Raw genomic sequence first — 24226 nt, forward strand, 5'->3', positions numbered from 1 at the left:
GCGGGGCCAGGTAACCGGCACGGTCCAGCTGCTGGCGTTTGGTTTGGGCGCCCGCAGAGATGCCCGGGCCCAAAAGAGATGCTGGAGAGGCGGGTGTGAGCGGAAGGGCTCCTTCGTAACCGAGGCTGACTGGGGAGAGTCTATCTAGGGTAAGGTTTGTGAGGAGAGGGCCTTATCCGAGGGGGAGGTGCCGGGCGTGCTTTGGGGGGAGGGTCTGTTTGGGGGCGTGTCCATGGAATCGTGTCTGAGGGCGACGCGAGTGCCGGTAATGCGGGTTCCTGAAAGGCTAGTCGCCGAGGGTTCCTGTAGTGGGAAGGCTTCGCCTATTATTGTTAACAATAGTGGTAGTAGTAATAACAAACATTTTCTGAGCCCCAACGACGTTTCAGACACTGTGCCACACCCTTTATATGGATCGTCTTTTTAATATTCTTAACAGCATTATTATACTTTATTACAGGTGGGCCATCTGAGGTTTATGTTCAGCTTGGCCAGGGTTGCGTAGATAGTGCGTGGTTGGCTGTACCGGGGTTTTTGTGGGGTTGGGCTTAAGTGGGGGGGAGGGGCTGTGTTGGCGGTGCGGGTTGTCTTGGACTAACGAGTCAATTTATTTTGAGCCTCACTTTTCACTTATGATGTAAACAACGAATTTACCTGCCTCACCTACTTTCCTGGGGTTATGAGGGTGAAATCAGGTAAGCTGTTTCTTGGAAGCATCTTGGAGAGTAAACATTTTTGACTATAAGTGATGTGACTGTGTGAAGGTTGTTGATGGGAGAGAGCCCAGCTGGGTTGATGCTGCCTCTTCTGGGAGCCCTCTTTTGCTTACCCCTGAGATAGCGCCTTTCATCTGGTATTTGTGTTTGTCTCCCCTACTAGATAGAGACGGTGTCTTTTGTACCTCCATTCTCATGCCTATGCAGGGTGTGAAATGTATCATGGTCATTAACGTATGCTTTGAAATGAATGAGCTTACTTGGGCTGAAAAGGGATAGGAGCTTGGCTTTTCCATCTGTATTTAGTGGCTTTTGAACCTCTTACTATGTACTCTTGCCTGGAAGGGCACTGCCTTCGAAAAATGTGATAATACTTTAATGCATGCTTCCGTTTCTCTGGGGTCTGTTGCCTGGTTATGTTGCCTGGTCATGTGTTTCTAAAGTTCTGGATAGTCAAGTGTGGTGAGCAAAAACCTTTGATGGGAAGGGAATTGGAGCTCTATATTGTGGAGCTCTTTACTGCTGTAAATATATGGGAACCTAGAGGGAATGTTCACATCAAGTAAGGCAGCTTTCAGCCAGCAGGGATGAATGTATGTGTTCCTCCCTCTCTATTCCTGTGTGGTATTTTCTCCTTCAGAGGAAGAGGCACATACTTCTTAGTAAAAGCTGCCAAAGTATTCTCTTCTTGGCCCAAGTTCAAGCAAATGATGACTAATTGTAAAGCCTGAATCCTAATCCAAAGCCCAAAACTATACTCCCCCAAACTAGAAGATCTTAACCAAAAGCTCATATAAGGAACATTTCTATTTAGAATGTTCATTTTTTAATTTATGGAATATGGGAGCGGGAGGAATGCCTTGAACTAAGACTTGAGTTCTAGAACTGTTAGGATAGGGGAAAGCCCTGCCACAGATGGATAAACAGAGCTGATCAGGGAATGTTTTGACAGCTGTGTCTAATTGATAAAACCCTATGGTCAGGTATGTCGGGGGTCATTTATTTCAGCCTCTTACCCAGTTTACATTAAACATATCGAAACGTATTGTCCAGACTCAAAATGAGCATTTCAAAGAATGAGACCACTCCCAAAGGTAGTCCATCTTAACGTTAGAACAATTCTAATAAATAATAATTGTTTTGTGCTGTCACTGATTATTTCATTTTACCCATATACATTTACTGTTTGTTTTTTCGTTATTCTTTCTTGCATTTTGTCCCTTCTTTTTGTGTCAAATAGATGAATACATCCTTCAGTTTTTTTGTTTTTTTGTTTTTGGCCATGCCAGCGGCATACGGGATCTTAGTTCCTTGACCAGGGATCGAACCTGTGCTCCCTGCAGTGGCAGTGTGGAGTCCTAACCACTGGACCACTGAGGAATTCCCCCTTCAGATGTTTTCTTAGTGAGGATCTGTTAGTGGTAAATACTCTGTTGGAAAATATCATTATTTCCTTGTCAGTCTTGATTGATAGTTTAGCTGCGTACTACTAGGCTTCCAATTATTTTTTTTCCCAGCACTTTGAAAATGTCATTTTACAGAAATTCTGGCTTTTTTTGTTACTCTTGAGAACTATGCTCACAATTGAACTATTATTTCATTGTATGTAACCTGCCTTTTTCTCTGGTTGTTTTTAAGATCCTTTTTTTTGTCATTTGTGTTCTGCAGTTTCATTACATGGTGTGGATTTAATTTTATCCTACTGGGGGCTTATAGTGATGCCTCAATCTGAGATTTCATACCTTTCAATTTTGTAAAAATTCCCCTCTTTATTTTAAAAAAATGTTTTTCCGGGCTTCCCTGGTGGTACAGCGGTTAAGAATCCGCCTGCCAGTGCAGGGGACGCGGGTTCAAGCCCTGGTCCAGGAAGATCCCACATGCCGCAGAGCAACTAAGCCCATGCGCCACAACTACTGAGCCTGCGTTCTAGAACCTGCGAGCCAAAACTACTGAAGCCCACGCGCCTAGAGCCTCGTGCTCCGCAACAAGAGAAGCCACCTCAATGAGAAGCCCCCACTTGCTGCAACTAGAGAAAGCCCGCGCGCAGCAACAAAGACCCAACGCAGCCAAAAATAAATAAAATAAATTAAAAAAAAAAACCCCAAAAATGTTTTTCCATCTGTCACTATACAAAAATATTACATTATTAACTATATGCCTCACACTGTACAGTTCATACCCGTGACTCACTTATTTTGTAACTGGAAGTTTGTACCTCTTAATCTCCCTCACCTATTTTTCATCCCCCCAGTCTGCTTCCCTAGCAACCACCTGTTCTCTGTATCTGTGACTCTTTCTGTTTTGTTATGTTTTTTCATTTGTTTTTTAGATTTCACATATAATTGAAATTGTACTGTATTTGTCTCTCTCTGTCTGACTTATTTCACTTACCTAGTACCCTCTAGGTCCATCCATGTTGTCGCAAATGGTAAGATTTCATTCTTTTTTACAGCTGAGTAATAGTCCATTAGATATATGTACCATATCTTCTTTATCCATTCATCTATCCATGGGCATTTAGGTTGCTTTCATATCTTGGCTATTATAAATAATGCTGCAATGAACATAGGGGTGTATATATCTTTTCACCCCGTTTTTGTTTTCTTTGGATAAACACCCAGGAGTGGAATTGCTGGATCATATAGTAGTTCTGTTTTAATTTTTTGAGGAACTTCCATACTGTGTTCCATAGTGGCTGCACCAATTTACATTCTGCCAGCAGTGCATGAGGGTTCCCTTTTCTCCACAGGATTTGTTGTTTGTTGTCTTTTTGATAATAGCCATTCTAACAGGTGTGAGGTGATATCTTATAGTGGTTTTAATTTGCATTTCCCTGATGATTAGTGATGTTGAGCATCTTTTCATGTGCCCATTGGCCATCTGTTTGTCTTCTTTGAAAAAAATGTTCAGGTCCTCTGCCCATTTTTTAATTTGGTTATTTTTTTTTTAATGTTGAGTTATATGAGTTCTTTGTATATTTTGGATATTAACCCTTTGTCAGATATATTGTTTGTGAATATCTTCTCCCATACAGTAGGTCTTCTTTTCATTTTTTTGGTGCTAGTTTCCATTGCTATACAAAAGCTCTTTAGTTTGATGTAGTCCCATTTGTTTATTTTTGCTTTTGTTTCCCTTGCCTGAAGAGACATATCCAAAAAAATATTGCTAAGATTGATGTCAAAGAGCACATTGCTTGAGTTTTCTTCTAGGAGGGTTATGGTTTCAAGTCTTACATTTAAGTCTTCATTCATTTGGAATTTATTTTTGTATATGGTGTGAGAAAGGAGAAAGTCCAGTTTGAATCTTTTGCATGTAGCTGTACAGTTTTCCCAATACTATTTATTTATTTATTTTTAAAGATTGATTGATTGATTGATTGCTATGTTGGGTCTTTGTTTCTGTGCCAGGGCTCCCTCCAGTTGCAGCAAGCGGGGGCCACCCTTCATCGCGGTGCGTGGGCCCCTCACTATCGCGGCCCCTCCTGTTGCGGAGCACAGGCTCCAGACACGCAGGCTCAGCAGCTGTGGCTCATGGGCCCAGCTGCTCCGCGGCATGTGGGATCCTCCCAGACCAGGGCTCGAACCCGCGTCCCCTGCACTAGCAGGCAGACTCCCAACCACTGCGCCACCAGGGAAGCCCCCAATACTATTTATTGAAGAGACTTTTACTCATTGTATAGTCTCATCTCCTTTTTTGTAGATTGATTGATCATGTAAGTGTGTGTTCATTTCTGCATTCTCTATTCTGTTGCATTGATCTGTGTGTCTTTTTTTTTTTTAATTTATTTATTTAATTAATTTATTTTTGTCTGCGTTGGGTCTTTGTTGTGGTGCGTGGGCTTCTCATTGCGGAGGCTTCTCTTTGTTTCGGAGCACGGGCTCTAGGCACGCGGGCTTCAGTAGTTGTGGTGTGTGGGCTCAGTAGTTGTGGCACACGGGCTCTAGAGCACAGGCTCAGTAGTTGCGCACGGTTGTGGTGCTCCATGGCATGTGGGATCTTCCTGGACCAGGGCTCGAACCCATGTCTACTGCATTAGCAGATGGATTCTTACCCACTGCGCCACCAGGGAAACCCTGTGTGTCTGTTTTGGTGTACTGTTTTGGTTACTATAGTTTTGTAGTATAGTTTGAAATCAGGGAGCATGATACCTTCAGTTTTGTTCTTCAGGATTGTTTTGGCTATTCAGGGTCTTTTGTGTTTCCATACAAATTTTAGAATTATTTGTCCTAGTTCTGTGAAAAATTCCCTTGGTATTTTGATAGGGATTGCACCAAATTTGTAGAATGCCTTAGGCTAGAATGGTCATTTTAACAATACAGTAAGTCCTCTACATACGAACCTTCAAGTTGCAAACTTTCAAAGATGCGAACATGCAGTCAAATGTCCAATCATATAAGGTAGTTCACGTGTCTGGCATACATTGTCACGTGCATGCATCCTCTACAAGTGGTTCTGCTTTTGTGTACTTTTCTGTACAGTACTCTGTACAGTACAGTAGTACAGTATCTTTATTTCAAGCCCAAGATGTCCAGAAGTAAGCATAAAAGCAGCAGTGATGTAGCTGGTGCTACTGTACATTTCAAGGTACTGTACTGTAAGATTAAAATTTTATTTTTGTGTTTGTTTTTTTGTATTATTTGTGTGAAAAGTATTATAAACCTATTATAGTACAGTACTATATAGCCGATTGTGTTAGTTGGCCATCTAGGCTAACTTTGTTGGACTTAGGAACAAATTGGACTTACAAACACACTCTTGGAAGGGAACTTGTTTGTATGTAGGGGACTTAACTGTATTAATTCTTCCAATCCATTAGCATGGTGTATCTTTCCATTTGTTAGTATCATCTTTAATTTCTTTCATCAGCGTCTTGTCTTTTTCTTAGTACAGGTCTTTTACCGCAGTTAGATTTGTTACTAGATATTTTATTCTTTTTGATGCATTTGTAAATAATACTGCTTTCTTAATTTCTCTTTCTGATAATTCTTTGTTAGTGTATAGAAACACAACAGATTTCTGTATATTAATTTTGTATTCTGCAACTTTACTGAATTCATTGATGAGTTCTAATTTTTTTTGGTGGCCCCTTTAGGATTTTCTGTAGTATCATGTCATCTGCAAACAGTGACAGTTTTACTTCTTCCTTCCCAATTTGGATTCTTTTTATTTCTTTTTCTTGCCTGATTGCTGTGGCTAAGCCTTCCAATACTATGTTGACTAAAAGTGGTGAGAGTGGGCATCCTGTCTTGTTCCTGATCTTAGAGGAAATGCCTTCAGCTTTTTACTGTTGAGTATGATGTTAGCTGTGGGCTTATCATATGTGGTCTTTATTTTGTTGAGATATGTTCCCTCTAGACCCACCTTTTTTTTTTGTCATTTAAAAAAAAATTTATTTATTTTTGGCTGCATTGGGTCTTTGTTGCTACGCGTGCACTTTCTAGTTGCGCTGAGCAGGGGCTACTCTTTGTTGCGTTGCACAGGCTTCTCATTTTGGTGGCTTCTCTTGTTGCGGAGCACGGGCTCTAGGTGCGTGAGCTTCAGTAGTTGTGGCACGCAGGCTCAGTAGTTGTGGCTCGCGGGCTCTAGAGCACAGGCTCAGTAGTTGTGGCGCACGGGCTTAGTTGCTCCGTGGCATATGGGATATTCCTGGGCCAAGGATTGAACCTATGTCCCCTGCATTGGCAGGTGGATTCTTAACCACTGTGCCACCAGGGAAGTCCCATCTAGACCCACTTTGACGATAGTTTTTTTTAAATCATAAATGGATGTTGAATTTTGTCAGAAGCGTTTAATGCATTCATTTAGATGATTTTTATTCTTCAGTTTGTTAATGTGGTGTATCACACTGATTGATTTGTGGATGTTGAACCATCTTTGCATCCCTGGGATAAATCCCACTTGATCATGGTGCACGATCCTTTTAATGTGTTGTTGAATTTGGTTTGCTAATATTTTGTTGAGGATTTTCACAACTATAAAGTGATATTGGCCTGTAATTTTCTTTCTTTGTGATATCTTTGTCTGGTTTTGGTGTTGTGGTGATGCTGGCCTTGAAAATGTTTGGAAGCATTCCTTTCTCTGTAATGTTTTTGGAATAGTTTGAGAAGAATAGGTGTTAACTCTTCTTTAAATGTTTGGTAGAATTCACCTGTGAAGTCGTCTGGTCCTGCACTTTTGTTTATTGGCAGTTTTTTTAAATTGCTGATTCAATTTTATTACTGGTAATTGGTCTATTTATATTTTCTATTTCTTCCTGATTCAGTCTTGGGAGATTGTACATTTCTAAGAATTTGTCCATTTCTCTTAGGTTGTCCATTTTATTGGCATATACCTCTTTAAATAGTGCCTCTCCCTGATCTCATATTTAACTTACCTTGAACCTTCTATTGTTAATTCTGTCCTCCACATCTCTTATTCTTTTCTTCATGATTTCTGTCTCTATCTTTCTGTGTTACCTCTAGATAATTTCCTTAAATCTATCTCCTAGCATACTAATTACTCTTAAGCTAGAACTAATTTACTTTTTTTAATATATAAATTTAAATATTTATTTATTTATTTTTGGCTGCATTGCTGCCCGTGGGCTTTCTCTAGTTGCGGCAAGTGGGGGCTACTCTTCGTTGCGTTGCGCAGGCTTCTCGTTGTGGTGGCTTCTCTTGTTTTGGAGCATGGGCTCTAGGCACACGGGCTTCGGTAGTTGTGGCTCACGGGCTCTAGAGTGCAGGCTCAGTAGTTGTGGCGCGTGGGTTTAGTTGCTCCGTGGCATGTGGGATCTTCCCGGACCAGGGATCAAACCCATGTCCCCTGCATTGGCAGGCAGATTCTTAACCACTGTGTCACCAGGGAAGCCCCTAATTTACTTTTTGAATTCTTATTTTCATTAGCTAAGTTTTTCATTTCCTCAGGTACTCTTCGGTTTATTTTCAAATCTGCCTCTTTGTTTTTCATGGTATCTTGTTTTTGTCTTGTGTTTTCAATTCATCTATATTAATTTTAAATAAATTTAACTTAATGTGTCTGTTCAATTTTCTGAAGCTTTTCGGGTATAATCCTGCCGTTTGTTTTAATGACTCTTTGTCATGATGGATTGTTTCCTCAAGTATTTTATAATTTTGGATTGTGAGCTCATATTCAAAGGAGTATCATCTATGATAGCCTTATGTAGCTTGAGTTGAGGTCAGTTCTCTCAAGAACAGCTTTTTTATTTTTATCAGCTTTGCTTAATTGTAATTTATGTATTTATAATATGCTTTATTTAAAGTAAAAAGAGTTTTTACAGATTTATACACTTACAAAAAGCTGCCCCAATCAAGATACAGAGCATTCCCATCACTCCCAAAAGTTTCCTTATGCCTCTTTACAGTTCATCTTTCCCTTTACCTTGGCCCCAGGAACCACTATAGATTAATTTGTATTTTCTAGAATTTTATCTAAGTCAAATTATACAGAGTGTACCTTTGTGTCTGCTTTCTTTCAGGCAGTGTAATGCATTTGAAATTTATCTATTTAGTACATATATCAGTAATTTGTTACTTTCTGTTCCTAAGTAGTATTCTCTTACATGACTATATCATACCATTTTGTTTGTCATTTACTGTTGATGGACATTTGGGTTGTTTCCAGTTTTTGGCTATTGTGATAAAATTGTTGTGAGCATTCATGTACAAATCTTTGAGTGGACATGTATTTTCTTGACTCTTTGGAGTGATATGGCTGGGTCATATGGCAAGTTATCTTTAAATTTTTAAGAAATTACCAGTTTTCCAAAGTGGCTGTACTGTTTTGTATTCCCATTGCAGTATCTGAGAGCTCTGGTTTCTTTATATTCTTACCAGCACTTGGTATTGTCAGTCTTTTTAATTTTAGCCGTTCTCATGGAGGTGTAGTGTTATTGTGGTTTTAATTTGCATTTTCCTGATGATGTTGAGCATCTTTTGGCCATTTGTGTATCTCCTGCAGCAACTTTGTATTTGCTCCTGCTGGGAACTCAAGGCTGTTCCCAACCTGGGAGTAAAATGTCTGTAATTTTTCTGTACTTGTAGATTTCCAGGCCACAGACTTAGTATAAATTTTTAACTCCAAATCCACCTCTTGTGTGCACCTATGGTTATTAATTCCTAGAAAGTTTTTTTCCTCCCACTTTACTAGATGAGCAAGGCAACCTCCCTTATTTCCCTGTGGACAGATTTTTTTTTTTTCCTAGTCTGTCTTTTTTACTGAGGATTCCAGCCTTTATACAGAGATCTCATTTGTTTTTTATGGGCTCAAGATCTCCTGGACTATGAGGAGGTCACGAATTCCTTACATTGCTGGGACAGCTATGCCTCACTAATCCAATTTTCAGCTTCTTTGTTTCTGTTTCCTGGGATTTCTCCTACTTTCTTGTGAGTTCAGTTTATCTAGTGTCAGTTAGGATCCTATCAGGAAAATAGAAACCACACACAGATTTTAATAGAGTGAATTCAGTAAAGGGGTTTAGTTTAAACCTTTGTTGGAGGGCTGAAAGAGCAAAAAGGGAGTCTTAAAGTAACTTTGATATAATAACTGCATTAAGCAGCTGCCTCATCCAGGACTGAAAAACAAAGGGAAGAAGGTAGGGGTTGTCAGAACCTAGAATTCTGGAGGGATCCGATGGAACTGCATGCACCCTGATTCTCTGAGGAGAGGGTGTTGCTGGTTTCTCAGGAGCTCACAGGAGGGCCCTGGAGGAGCCGGGTTTGGTTGAGCCCTGCCCTGCTGGTGCTGGTGCCTCTGAGAGGGAGTTTAGAAAGAAGCAGGGAAGAATCAACTGCTGTTGTCAAGAAACAGCGAGCCACAGGAAGAAGGAAGTCCCTTGCAGCCTCTTCCTGCCTTCCATTTTCCCTTTAGCACCCCCTGTAGACAGAACCTAACTGGGAGCCCGCTGGCAAAGGTGAGATAGTATTGGTGGAGTCCAAGCCCCAGCATCACAGAGCAGACCATAACAGGGTAGGTGTGGAGCTGAGAGAAAGTAACTAGCAAGTCTAAAAGGATTTTTATTATATTTTTCTAAGCATTTCCAGGCATATTTAGTAGGAAGATTTTCGGGTTATCTGGTCCATTATAGCAATAGTCAGTAATAGCGATAGATGACTTTCTTTTTTTTCAGCGTATACTATGAGCCAAGCACTGTTGTAAGCACTTTACATGAACTGCCTCCCAAAGTTCTATGAGGTAAGTACTATTATTACTACTATAAATTAATCTACCCAAAGCCATACAGTTTGTAAGTGGTAGAGTTGGTGTTCTAATCCAAGCATTCTGGGTTCCATAATGCACATTCTTAACTTCTTTATTGTGCTGAAAGTTCTTCCCTACATCAAACCAAAATCTGTCCTCCTTTAACTTCTACTCACTAGTTCTGGTTTTGGCTTCTTGCAAGGGGACACGTAAGTCTTTCTCCTTGTCTACATGACAAGCATGCATATGTTTGAAAAAAGTTTTCATGTTTTCTGTGGCATAACATCTGTACTCCCTCACATTTGCCACGACATGACTTTCAGACCCTTCACCACGGTGGTTGTCATTCTTTCTCTCATGTGCTCTGACTTTGCTTTTCAGAGGTGGGGCACAGAGTCATCTTCTACTAATGTGACCTGAGCTGCGTTGATGTTTTGGGTAGGTCTGTCAGATTAATGGTTCACAGGGGAGTGTATGGAGTAACAGCCTGTTCTCCACTTCCCACCATAGGCAGCCTTTTTTTCTCCCCAAAGGCAACCTTTTTAATGTGAACTGTTGTACCAGGTCCTTACCATCCCGTGTTAGTTTGGTTGATTTCTTTTATTCTAAATGCAGGGCTTTATGTTTAGTCCTGTTAAATTATATATTGGCTATTTTTGGTATCATTGAACCTGTTAAGATCTTTTTGCTGGATCAAATCTAAAAACATTGTATTTTCTTTTCTTCACGGTTTATAATTCCAAAGTTTAACAAGCAGACTTTACATGTTTTCATTCTGTCCTTGGTAAAAATGCTAAACATGGTAGGTTTGAGAAGAAAGCTGAATGTTACACCTCTGGAGATCTTACTTCAGTTGATGGAGGTTTGGGGGGAATAGTTTTGACTATTCTTTCTGCTAAATTGGGGAAGGAGCTGTCTGGAAAGGGCAGAATCTTGGCTGTCAATGAGGGGAGGAGAGAGTCAAGGCTAAGGATTGGCCTTTGGGCAGTCAGTCACCCTAATAAGGGACCACTTGGCAGAAGTAAAATGATCTGGTGGCTGTAGAAGGGAGAGAGGGCATATTGCACAGCATGCTTCTGGGTTGAGGCCTCTCTTGGCAGCTGTGTCAGCTGTCCTTTCTGTCCTCTTTAAGGGCCAGTTTCTTTGAAGCCAGTGCAGGAAATGCCAGTGATTCAGCCTTGCATATTTCTTCTGCCTTATTGCAGCTCAGGACTGGTTTGTCTGGTGAGGAGTGAAGACTGTGAGTGTATTTCAGGCTTATTTATTTGACCACCTGGGTGCCTTCTGGTGACTGGCCAGAGACACTTGCTTTGCAGGCTGTCAAGTTTTTGGTACCCTGTGGCAAGGTGAATACAGTGTGACCCGAGGTCTTGGTTCTGTGTGTGGGTAGCAACTGCATTCTGCCCTGTAAGGGGGCATTTGTCAAGTGCCTGACTTCTGGATGGTCTCAGTGAGGGATGAGGTAACAATAGCTTTGATTGCCTACTTTTCTGTCTTTCCTATGGCGTGACGATGTGAGTTTGAGGGAAACCTCTTGTTCTCTTAGAGTTTGCCACTGTACCCCTCATGAACTACTGCAAAGTGGACTCTGTCTGGTTGCTGACCCCCAAAGCCCAGTTTCCTTAGGCAGTGAGCAAATCATAATGAGTGCCTATTATACCTCTCACAGAGCTGAGTATTTAACAAGTGTATCTATAATACAGGATTTCCCTACTCCCCAACTGTTCAAACCTACAGATACTTTACAAGAATAATGTAACAAATGCTTGTATATTCCTCACGTAGATTCACTAATTGTTAACGGTTTGCTATTTTTGGTCTCTATCCTTCATTTTCTGAACCTTTTGACTGTTAGATGTAAACATCATGTTACTTCATCCCTAAATATTTCAACAAGTATTTCCTAAAAAAATAAGAATATCTTCCTATCATAACCACAATAAAATTACACTCAGAAATTCAGTACATCCGGTATACAATGCTTGTTCAGATTGCTCTAATTTTTCCAGTGATGTCTTTCATAGACTTTTTGTCAGTTCGGGATCCATTGAAGGATCATGCATGCGTTAGTTGTCACGACTTTGTCAAGCCTTTATTCTGCTTTAACTTTGAACAGTTTTTAAATCCCTTAATCTTGAATGCCTTTTTGTCTGTCATAGCATTGACATTCTTTAGAGTTCAAGTTAGTTTTTTGCAGAATGTCTCTTAATTTGGATTTGTATGACTATTTCCTCTTGACTAGATACAGGTTAAACATTTTTGGTAGAACTGGATAGGTTAATACAGTAGTTTGATAGTGAAGCTAGAAAACACATGGAAACAGTATTCAGTTTTGCATGACAGTACATAATTTAGCATTCAGTTATGTTGTCTAATCTGTAAGCCCCATCAGAATTGAGAGAAGAGGGAATTCAATAGGACCTGGAGGTACTAGGAGAGACTTTAGTAGGAAGATGGGGTTTGGAAGATGGACAGAATTTGAGGCAGTTGGAGTATGGTTAGACAAGCTGCTATTTGGACTTCTCATCCCACTACTAAGGTTATATATCATGAAAAGTGAATTCCCTCTTCAGAGTTTAGAGTTCTGTATCTTTCATGGTGTTTGTACTGCTGGGAAGCCTAATAGTTTAGAGCTCTTGCTTTGGTTTCAGACAGGCCTAGAGACTGTGCTCAGCGTTTTGCCAGCTGCCTAACCTTAGGGAAGTTTCTTTACGTGCAAGCTCGAAAGAGTATTGGTAACTCTTTAAAATGTTATTGTGATGCTCAGAGTGAAATATTGCATAAATACTTGAATTAAAACATTTGAATGCCTTTAGGTGGGGGCAACACTTACTAGTTTTTCCATGTGCCACACTGGAACATTCATTTCTATTACCTGCCTAACCCCTGAAGGGGCTTGAATTTACCACTGCTGGATAACTGAAGGCATGGAAATGAGAAAGGGCTTGGCTCATGCAGAGAGAAATGGGAAGACTGGCTTGATTAGTTCAGAGTGTACAGTGTGGAATAGTGGGAAATAAGGTTGAATAAATGACTTGAGGCTATATAATGGAGGGCTTGGAAAGTTAAGCCAAGGGATTTAGATATGGTGCTTTAGGAAGAAAACCATGGAAGGTTTTTGAGCAGGAGGGACACACTCGGAAATGTGAGTGGTATGGAGCCTCCTGAGGAAGGACCTTTCCTGCTTTAGAGACTGGAGCCCTAGTACGGCAGAGCCTTCCCAGTGCTGACCACGTTGGGGTGTGGTTTGGCTGTCTTGCCACAGGAGGCCAGACTTTCTGCCCCAGTGACTCTTCGTGCTCTGCCACTGACCCACCCCGTTGAACTAGGCTGCGTGGCTTCCCTTCCGGTGGCTGTCTGATCTACAAAATGCTGGGGCTGCCCAGGATGATGTGAGGCTGAGCTGACCAACAGTCGGCAGCGGGATGGGGGAATGAACAGCATTCCTGTCCCTTTTCCCCTTCCTTGGGTGGAGGCTAATTATAAGCCAGATTGCCAGGGATCACTTTGTCCGAACCTGAGAAAGCTGTTCACCAGGAGGTAAGTCAAGATGGTTCCTGCCCTTTCTCTGCTTTTTCATAGGTCAGCTTTTTCTCGAACAGGATCTCTACTACTTTCTTTTTCCTTGATCCAGGTTCTTCTAAGTAACCTTCTTTCAATTACTTGAAGTAAACAGGTTACTGCAGGAGGTGGGCAGAGATGTTTAATAAACATGTTCTTCTAGCTGTGGGAGGAGAGTCTAGGGGGTTTCACTGACCCTTGTTGTGAGGTAGATTACCCAGAACTCTTGTGAACCAGGCACTAAACGATGGCTCATACTCATAGGAGCCACTGCAGAGAAGTCCTGGTCTTAAGCTATCATTTCTCAGCAACTGGGTTTCAAAAGCATTCTTCTTGTGCTTTAGTGTCCTGAGTTATCTCCCCTTTGAAAGACAGCAGTGAGGAACAGGAAGGGGGAGGTGCATGGATTAGGATGTTTGTGGCTTATGCTGGGAAGCAGGGTGACTAGGTTTCTAGTCCTGATTACTGCTAACCAGCTGTGTGACCAGGGACAAACTGCCTAACCCCAGTGGACTATAGTTTTCTTATATGTAAAAATGAGCAGTTTAGATTATATGATCTAGAAGATTTCTTCCAGAGCCAAAATTTATGATTATATGTGTAACTGTAAATTAGTATAATAGTTTGTCTTTAACACACGTGACATATATTGCCCATACCTTGTCCCCTTCATTGTAATTTTGGGACAATTAGAGTATTTGTAAGTTTGTCCCCCTCAGAGTAATTGTGTTCTCAGCCTTTACGTTTATTCGGGTGATGCTGCCAGTGCTCAAAACATTTTTGACCTCTAAGCCAATCTTTTTTTTTTTTTTTAAATTTTATTTATTTATTTATTTATTTATTTTTGGCTGCGTTGGGTCTTCGTTGCTGCACGCGGGCTTTCTCTAGTTGCGGCGAGCGGGGGCTACTCTTCGTTGCGGTGCACGGGCTTCTCATTGCAGTGGCTTCTCTCATTGTGGAGCACGGGCTCTAGGCACGCGGACTCAGTAGTTGTGGCTCACGGGCTCTAGAGCACAGGCTCAGTAGTTGGGCACGTGGGCTCAGTAGTTATGGCTCGCGGGCTTTAGAGTGCAGGCTCAGTAGTTGTGGCACACAAGCTTAGTTGCTCCGCAGCATGTGGGATCTTCCCGGACCAGGGATCAAACCTGTGTCCCCCTGCATTGGCAGGCGGATTCTCAACCACTGTGCCACCGGGGAAGCCCTAAGCCAATCTTTTGAATATTCTCAGAGGTAGCAAATCTTCACTCTTGCTTGGTAGATTCAGTTTTTGGAAACAGCTAGAAGATATTGTGAGCCAAAGACAAGCAAGGCAGTATCTTTTTTGGTGAAGAATGAGGTGGGACTGTAAAATAATAAGATTTAATTTTTGTGTGTGTCTCACATGGAGTAGACTTTAAAGGCAGTTCTCAAAGGAGTGTTTTGTAAATCTTAGGAGACTATTTTGATTACAGTTTTCACTTGATTCAACAAGACTGGAAATGTTTGTTTAAAAGGGTGTCACTTCCTTTATACTCACTGTGCATATGCCTGCTTCTAGGTCAAAGTGACAAGATAGTGGGTGGAGAAAATTAGCCTTTCTCGTGGTAGTCCTCCCAAATCACAAATGTGCTGAGGGTCAAAAAGGGTTGGAACATGTTGCTATGGGACATTGTAGCTGAGGAGCCACTGCAGTCCCGGCTCCAGAAGACTCAACAGCCACAAGTTCCTCAGGCTGCAGCAGCCACTGCTCACCAGCACACCATAGTCCATCAGGATGATTCCCAGGTGGCGTGGCTGAAGCAGATGATTTGGTAGCTCCAGTCTTCTGTAGGAGAAATGATGTATCAACTTACTTGGTTTGTTGTCTGTTGTTTGTTTATTTGTTTTCGTCAGCAGTTTGAGTTTGAGGAAGGGTGGGGATGGGTGGGGGATGGGTGGGGGGTCAAAGCAGAGGGGCTATCTTGAATGCATTTCAGTTAGGCTGTCTGTAGTATCCTGGACTCTGTTCCTGGAAATGGTGGTCTTGTTGATAACTAGTCAAGAAAATAAGGTGTTAGGCATCCTAATCAAAAGGTTCTGTCACTAAGTCACTTTGTGATTCTCTTTCTCACTGCCATGTTTCCTTCATTTTTCTTCATTGAAAGAGTTAGATACTAAGAGTTCTAGATCTGAAAACACGTAGGCCAAAGGAAGTTTGAGGTCGGGAACTATCTGTTTGTTCTAAGCTGCTTGACTATTAGACTAGGGGGGTAGGAGTGGAATTCCTTTTTAGTCCTTAAATTATAGTGACTATACTCTCTACTGGCAGTCACAGCTGAGTGATCAAACGTGAAGCAGCTATTTAATGAGAAGCAGGCACTGGGAGCTTTCTCCTGAAAAACAATCACAGGACATGCTGGTCTTGAGAGAGGTAGTCATTCCCTGGTAGGACCTATTGTTTGAAGGAGGTGGGGGTGAATTTCATCAAAATGGACAGTGTGGATATTGTGATTTAGAAGGGTTAGAGACTTTGTTCCCTGCTGTTGTTAATTTCAAGCCTCTCTTTAAAGGGATTCTCTTAATGATTGGAGCAGCGTGGGATTCATTTAGAGAAAAAGCCCCATGTAACCACAATAGAAATTAAATGCGTAAGAGCAGAGCCAGTTGCTGGAGAGACCTAATCAGTTGCTTTTCAATACTTAGATCCTACAGTGACAGCAAGGAGAGAATAGGCTGCTTGGTGAGCTCGCTATGTACTCGGCTGGGAGATTTGGGCTCTAAACAGAGGAAGAGGTGATCTGTAGAATCCACACCTCTTAATCTCCCTATTTCTCTTCTTTCCCTCAGTGCCCTTTAGTTTTAATTAGGATTGTGTAAACACAGTCAGCTTGCCAGTCCCCTTAAAGTGGCAGGCCCATGACATTTTCTGCTGGTCACTCTTGCTAGGTATGTGGCTTTAAAGTAGAGGGATTGTCCTCTTTGACAGTTTGGCTTCACTGGCTGCCTCACTGAAAGAATTCTCTAGATTAGGGCCAGTTGGCTGTCATTCAGTTGGGCAGCATTATTTAGCACCTGCGGTGTGCAAGCATTGTGCTGGAACGGAGCTGATAGGTGAATAAGATGGTTTCTGCTCTTCAGGAGCTTATTAGTAAAGTGAAATGCATATGCAGCTAACGTTGACCCAAGGAGGAATGAAGTAAAGTGTGTAGAGGAACAAGCAATATGGAGCATATAGAGGAAACAACAATTATTCCTGAATTGGGGGGAACGAGGAGAGCTTCTGAAGGGAGAAAGCATTTGAGCTAGGTTGTAAAGGGTGAATTAGAATTCCTTAAGTTCAGAAGAAAGGACATTTTGGGTTTTTTTTTTTTTTTTTTTTTTGACCGTGCCACGTGGCTTGTGGGATCCTAGTTTGCCCACCAGGGCTCAAACCCGGGCCCTCGGCAGTGAGAGCGCGGAGTCCCAACCACTGGACCACCAGGGAATTCCCTTTTTTAAAAAAATGTTTTTTACTTTTTTCGTTTTTTAGAAAGGGCATTATGGAGGAGGTCACGGCATGGGCAAAGGCACAGAGCCTGGAAAATGCCTGGCATGTCTGGGAAAAGTGTTCCTGAGATAGAAGATATTTTAGAGGAATGAGCTGGAGATGAGGCTGGAAAAGATGTTTGATGGTTGGATCTTAAAGAACATTTAAGTGTCATGCTAAGGGATTTGGATTTTATTCTTCATGGAGTTAGCTCTTGAGTGTTTTGGAGTGTTTTTCAAGTGTAAGGTCTTAGATTTCAAGGTTGAGAAGGTGGTGGTCTTGGTTCTTAAAGTATAAAGTTTATCAGCCATCTAATGTTTATGTACTTGATTCCTTAGTTATATTTTCTAAAGCACCTCCAAACACAAGAAGGCAGGAAATAGTCAGCAGTGTCCCTTTAGACTGAGCTTTCCCCACTCCCCAAAGATGAAGATTTTCTTAGGCATATACATCCTACAGTCTTGTTTAGTGGGTTGCTTACTACTGCTAATCGTTTTGAATACACAGTGGAAACCAAAAACATTTTTTTGAGCTGATTGAAAATAGTATATATTCACTGTAGGAAACATGAAAAATACAGAAAAGTATAAAGAAAAGTAAAATCATCTATAACCCCACCATCTGGAGAAAATCACTTATTTCCATTTTAGTATTTACTTTCAATGTTTTCTACCTATGCATGTTTCTGTGTGGCATAGTCCAGATCATATATTACCTACAATTTTGTCTTCTGCTTTTTTCCCATTTCCCATTGTTTTCATTATATAAATTCATATATGTTTATAATGTTGCTGAAGCTCTTTACAAATATTCCTTTTTTTTTTTTTTTGGGTTGTGCCTCTCGGCTTGTGGCATCTTAGTTCCCTGACTACTGATAGAACCTGGGCCCCCTGCAGTGAAAGCTCAGAGTCCTAATCACTGGACCACCAGGGAATTCGCGATATTTCTTTTTTTTCTTTTTTTTAAATAAATTTATTTATTTTATTTATCTTTGGCTGCATTGGGTCTTTGTTGCTGCGCACGGGCTTTCTCTAGTTGCGGCGAGCGGGGGCTACTCTTCGTTGCAGTGCATGGGCTTCTCATTGTGGCGACTTCTCTTGTTGAGGAGCACAGGCTCTAGGCGTGCAGGCTTCAGTAGTCGTGGCATGCGGGCTCAGTAGTTGTGGTTCGCGGGCTGTAGAGCACAGGCTCAATAGTTGTGGCGCACGGGCTTAGTTGCTCCGCAGCATGTGGGATCTTCCCGGACCAGGGCTCGAACCCGTATCCCCTGCATTGGCAGGTAGATTCTTAACCACTGCACCACCAGGGAAGCCCTCGCGATATTTCTATTTTAAACAATACTCTAATACTTAGATACAAATTATAAAAGTAATATATAGGGGCTTCCCTGGTGGCGCAGTGGTTGAGAATCTGCCTGCCAATGCAGGGGACACGGGTTCGAGCCCTGGTCTGGGAAGGTCCCACATGCCGCGGAGCAACTGGGCCCGTGAGCCACAATTACTGAGCCTGCGCGTCTGGAGCTTGTGCTCCGCAACAAGAGAGGCCGTGATAGTAGGAGGCCCGCGCACCGCGATGAAGAGTGGCCCCCACTTGCCGCAATTAGAGAAAGCCCTCGCACAGAAACGAAGACCCAACACAGCCATAAATAAATAAATAAAACTAAATTAAATTAAATTAAAAAAAAAAAAGTAATATATATAATAAGTAAGTCCCTTGCACGTCACCCTTTATCCTAATCCTACTCTGCAGAGGTAACAATTACTTATTAATAGTTTTTATTAATTTGTAATTTATTAGTAATTTCTGGTATATCTTTGCATGAACATTATTATGCATAAGTTTTGATCAGTATTTTTCATTATTTTCTTATGATACATCTCTACAAGTGAATTACTGGGTCAAATGATGTGAAATTAAATTTTTTTTTCCCGATTGTACTTCATGGTACAGTTTAGAAAACATGAAAAATAAGGTTTTTAAGGGAGGAAGTAAGAATGACCCATAATTCCACAACTCACAAATAAACATTATTTGATATATTTCCTTATAAATATAACATGCATATTCACACTCACAATTGTGCAGGTGTGTGTGTATGTATCACATACACAGTTGTATATGTAGTTTAAAAAATAAACAGTCATACCACACTAACACTATATATCGTGCTTTTAAAATTCAACATTTCCCCATGTCATTAAAATTATTTAGAATATTTTTAATGACTGCATAAGGCTTAATCATATGGATATATCATAATTTACTTGAGTTATTGTTACTTAGTTTTTCTCATTTTTCATAATGATAAATAATTATATTAATACATATATATCTTTGTTTATAGTTCAGATAATTTTCTAAACTTTTATTTCTGTGAATGGAATTATTTGATCAAAGAACACAAACTTTGTTTTTTTTAGCAGTCTCATTTTAAAATTTTTTGGTAAAATATACATAACAAAATTTACCATTTTAACCATTTTAAAGTGTTAAATTCACAATTTAATTTAAATTCACAATTAAGTGTGCAATTCAGTGGCATTAGGTATATTTACAGTGTTGTGCAGTCATCACTGCTGTTCATTTTCAGGACATTTTATCATCCCAAACAGAATCTCTGTACCCATTGAACAATAGCTCCCATTCCTTCCTCCCCCAGTCCCTGGTAGCCTCTATTCTACTTTCGGTCTCTATGAATTTGCCCATTCCAGGTACCTCATAAATGGGATCATACAATTTTTGTCCCTTTGTGTCTAGTTTATTTCACTTAGCATAACGTTTATTTCAGTTAGCATAATATGGACATTTTTTAGGTTCTTGTTATGTATTGCCAAATTTCTTTCCAGAGAACCACTTAAAGAATGCCTGCTTACTTACATGAGAAAATGCACTGTTCCTTCTTTAATCATTAACTTCTCAATCAAAACCCTAGATTAACTTATCTCTCCAGGAAACTATGATAGCTTCTTTGCCATTACTATATAAAATCAACATTTGGGAGAGGATGGAAGGAGCAAGTGGGGTGGGTGGGGTTGTCACTGTATGAAGGTCGCATTTGCTAAAATGACCTTTGGAAATGAAAGGTCAGTTCCCCTCAATTCCCCATGTATAAAATGGGGATGATGGCACGTTCCCCATCTGCCATACAGGAACTGAATGGCCTAAAGTTCCCAGTTGAAATTACTCACTTTTGTGGCCAGAATCTTCAGAAGGGTAGGATCTAGAGAGGGAGAATTGGCTTTCCTTTCCCACAAAAATCAGGGTCCTAGCTCTTAGCAGTTGGCTAGACATACTGGAAATGTTAGCTGCTTCCTGGTGAATCTTCTCTCTATAAGCAAAAGGGAAGGAGAGACCCCTATAATGTGGTGGTGGGGGTGTGTTTAGCAGCAGAAATAGTGGGGCTTTCTTTGCTTTCATATTATCATTGTGTGTGAGTGGGAGCTACGTTGCTCGTCCAAGTCACTGAAGGACAGTAGGAACCGGATCTGTTTCCCATTAGTTGACATTAAAGAGACAAGGAAAATGAAGAATAGCACATAGGAAACTCTTTAGAGTAGTGTCCCAACCAAGAAGTAGAGGAGTGTCTTTTGACTTCTTTTGAGTGTTTTGGATTCTTTTCTTCAATATTATATACCAGACCTATACTGCATATAAATTTATTTTAAAATGAGCAACACTGTCTAACATAGCCACACTCTAGTCAATTGGACAAGAGTTAATCTCATTATGAAACTTTTCTTTAGGTGTTAAATGTGAGTTATTGTTTTGTTTAGGCCCAGGTATAAATCTTTTTCGTTTTGCAGGCCGCGTAGTTGCAACTACTCACCTTTGCCATTGGTGAACTGAAGTAGCCATAGACAATACATAAATGAATGGGCATGGCTGTATTCCAGTAAAACTTGATTTACAGAATTGGGGCAGCTTGCCCTCAAGCCATAGTTTGTTGACCTCTGGGTAGTGGAAAATACTTTAGATAGTCAGAAGGCCTAGCTTTGATGGGAAGTTGTTCAAGAATTTAGCTTTGACGTCTGCTACTTACTAGCTATGTCACCTTAGCCTCTCTGAGTTCTCTTGTTTAAATTCAAAATGGTAATACTTTCCATTAAAAATAAGAATGACTAGTTACACATATGGATATTTAACTTTTCTGGAAATCAGGAAAATGTAAATTAAAACAATAGTATATTATTTTCTATCCTTTATATTGATAAAATAGAAAATAACATCTATTGTTGGAAGGGTGTCTAAAAGGGAATTTTTATGCTCTGTTGGTGGAACTATAAATTGGTATACCTTTTTGGATGCTAATTTGGGAGTACCTGTCAACATTTAACATGCACAGACTTCATCAATTCCAATTATTGGTACATCTCCTAGAGAAATATTAGCTTGTATGTAAAAACAGGTTCACCAGCATTATCGATGCAGCATTCTTTGTCCTGACAAAACACTGTGAACAACCTAAATATTCAAACATAGCAAAATGAGAAAATAAAGTGGCACAACCTTACCGTGGCATTTTTCATGAGCTCTTAAAAGTATGAGGAATCCATTATATACTAATAAGAAACAGGTCAAAAATTTTTAAGTGAAAAAGTCAAGTTGCAGAACAAAGTATACAGTATGACAACAGGTAGGTAGACCAAACACACAACACACTCTTTGTCTATCTACACACATACGTGTATACATACGTATATGTATGTATACATATCTATGTGTATCTCTATACATACATGTATATATATATATATGTATGTGTGTGTGTGCATGCTTAGGAAAAGTCTGAAAGGTTATACAGCAAACTTATAACAGTGGTACCTCTGAGGAGGGGAGTGCCATTGGCAAATGTGGGCTAAAGTTTGGTGAATGGGGAGTTTTGCATTTTACTCTGTGTACTTCTGTATTATATTATTTCATAGTGATAATGTATTCTCTCTCCTTCGCACTAGTTTGGATTGCTGGTGGGCTTGTCTGCGCTTGTCAGGGTCAGGAGTGTGACACAGTAGGATTAATTCCCCAAGCCAGCTCTGCCCATGTCAGTTGAGTTGGAAGCAGCTGCTGAGACCAGAAGAAGGAGCACATGTATGAGGGGGTGGGCGGGCACTGTGTGCAGGTGGCTGGGAGAGGCAGCCAGACAGGCCAATTCTAATTTACCAACAGTAACCATCACATGTCACATCTTGACATTCTCCAAATTGCTTTTTTCTCCGTTATCACACGGGGCCCTGAGAAGAATTCTGTGAGCAAGCGAGGCACGGATGATGATAGGAAAAGAAGCAGTCAAAACGTGGGACAACAAGGAAAGCGTGTGTGTAGAAATAGTTTTTTTGTTTCATTTAAAAAGAAATATGTACAGGGATATTCATTACAGCACTGTTTGAAATGCTAACATTGGAAATAGCCATGTCCATCAATAGGAAAATATGTGAACACATTATGGTATATCCTTTATATGTACCATTATTATACAGTTTTTTAAAAGTATGAGTTAGAATTTTATTTACTGATCCTTGGGGGGGATGTTCATGATCAATTATTAAGTGAGAAAAATAAGTTGCATAGCAATGTTAATATGTAAGCCTAGTTTTTGAAAAATAGAGAACAATAAAAAAAACCTCTTAAATATAAAAATATATTTGTGCTTATGTTTTTGGGGGCCTGGAAAAATCTGCTAACATATCTTATGGGAGGACTTGGAGGCTGAGAGAGTACTAATTTTGTTTTTTATCTAACTTTGTATTGCTTCATTGGTTTTAGAGAACAAGGAAGATAAACTTGTCTAAGTAAAAAATGAAGTTTCCTAAACAGTTTTTCATCTTAATTGATTTTTAAGAGGTGCTTTAATTTTTTTTAGTGAGTTAATGAAATGAAGAATTATGAAAGTAAAAATAGAGTTATCATGTAAATCTTCTCTTGGGTTTAGGGGAGGTATCTGGGTAGTGGAAAGAGAACCCAGGAGTAAGGGAACCAACTTTGTAGTTGTAGTTCTAAATTTTCTGATGTGTGAGTTTTAATTTAATAAGATCATTTAACAACTGTTAAACAAGGGCCTCTAAAATGAAGAGCTTGTACCAGGAGACATTGATCTCCAAGGTCCTTCCTAGCCCTAACGTTCCACAGGTTTATGGTTCTACAGTTCTACAGTTGAACCACCTCTTGAGATTTTAGAACGTTACATTTCATTTATTTTTAAATGCCTTTTATTGTTGTTTTTTTTAAAATAAATTTATTTATTTATTTATTTATTTATTTTTGGCCGTGTTGGGTCTTTGTTGCTGTGCGCAGGCTTTCTCTAGTTGTGGTGAGCAGGGGCTACTCTTCGTTGCAGTGCGTGGGCTTCTCATTGTCGTGGCTTCTGTTGTTGCGGAGCACAGGCTCTAGGTGCACGGGCTTCAGTAGCTGTGGCACGTGGGCTCAGTAGTTGTGGCTCGCGGGCTCTAGAGCTCAGGCTCAGTAGTTGTGGAGCACGAGCTTAGTTGCTCCGCGGCATGTGGGATCTTCCCCGGCCAGGGCTCAAACCTGTGTCCCTTGCATTGGCAGGCAGATTCTTAACCACTGCACCACCAGGGAAGCCTGTCTTTTGTTGTTGTTGTTTTTACATTTTAACAGTCTAAAATTAGAATGCATTTTATAATTGGCATTGGCCATTTTTTCACATTTTTATTATCTCTGAAATTGAAATATCTTATCATTGATGATATAGGATAGTTCTACTTTTCAGTGCCAATTTTTTTTTCATTAACTATACTCTTGGCCCCTTCCTGGGGTTCCCTTTCTCCTAATCCCAGTGGGTGGATATGGTATTTGAGTGTGCAAGGATTTTGTGGTTATTTAACTGGTAGGTCCTATATGTAGCTGCTCCTTGAGAAGTTAGATAAATATGTATGTAGCCCTGAGGCATCCAACTTAATGCTTCTGAATTTTGATTAGTTTCTATCATAATTTTGCCTGGTATTTGCTTTTGAAAGTATAACATACAAACAGAAAAGTTCATAAAGTATATAGCTCCTGACTTTACAGAAAGTGAACACACCTGTGTAACTAGTGCTATATCAAGAAATAGAACATTAGCAGCATCCCATTATGCCCTTCCAGTCATTATCCCCGTGCTGTTTTCTTTTTAAATGCAGTGAAAGTATACATCGGGATGGCTCATAATTATCTTGGGTGAGTCTGCTGGAAAGAGCTCCAGGTTTGGAGCCAGAGGATCAGAGTTGCATCGTGGTCCTGTTGCTTTTTAGTTGTGTGACCTTAGGTAAGGTAC

General features: G+C 40.4%; 1 protein-coding gene across 2 annotated transcripts in view; it reads left to right on the forward strand.

The window, feature by feature from the left end:
* The first annotated feature begins 1 nt into the window (after position 1).
* The window catches only part of NUMA1 (nuclear mitotic apparatus protein 1), a 74832-nt gene continuing 50607 nt past the window's right edge, over positions 2–24226 (forward strand). Inside the window, exon 1 of one of the 2 annotated variants that reach the window (XM_082411349.1) lies at positions 2–149. The gene's annotated coding sequence lies outside the window, so the exon portion shown is untranslated. Of the gene's footprint in view, positions 150–9885; positions 9909–24226 lie in introns of those variants that run through there. The other variant, XM_082411352.1, reaches the window with a different exon arrangement.

This window comes from Balaenoptera physalus (assembly GCF_965194825.1).
Source record: "Balaenoptera physalus genome assembly, chromosome: 10".
NCBI lineage: Eukaryota > Metazoa > Chordata > Mammalia > Artiodactyla > Balaenopteridae > Balaenoptera > Balaenoptera physalus.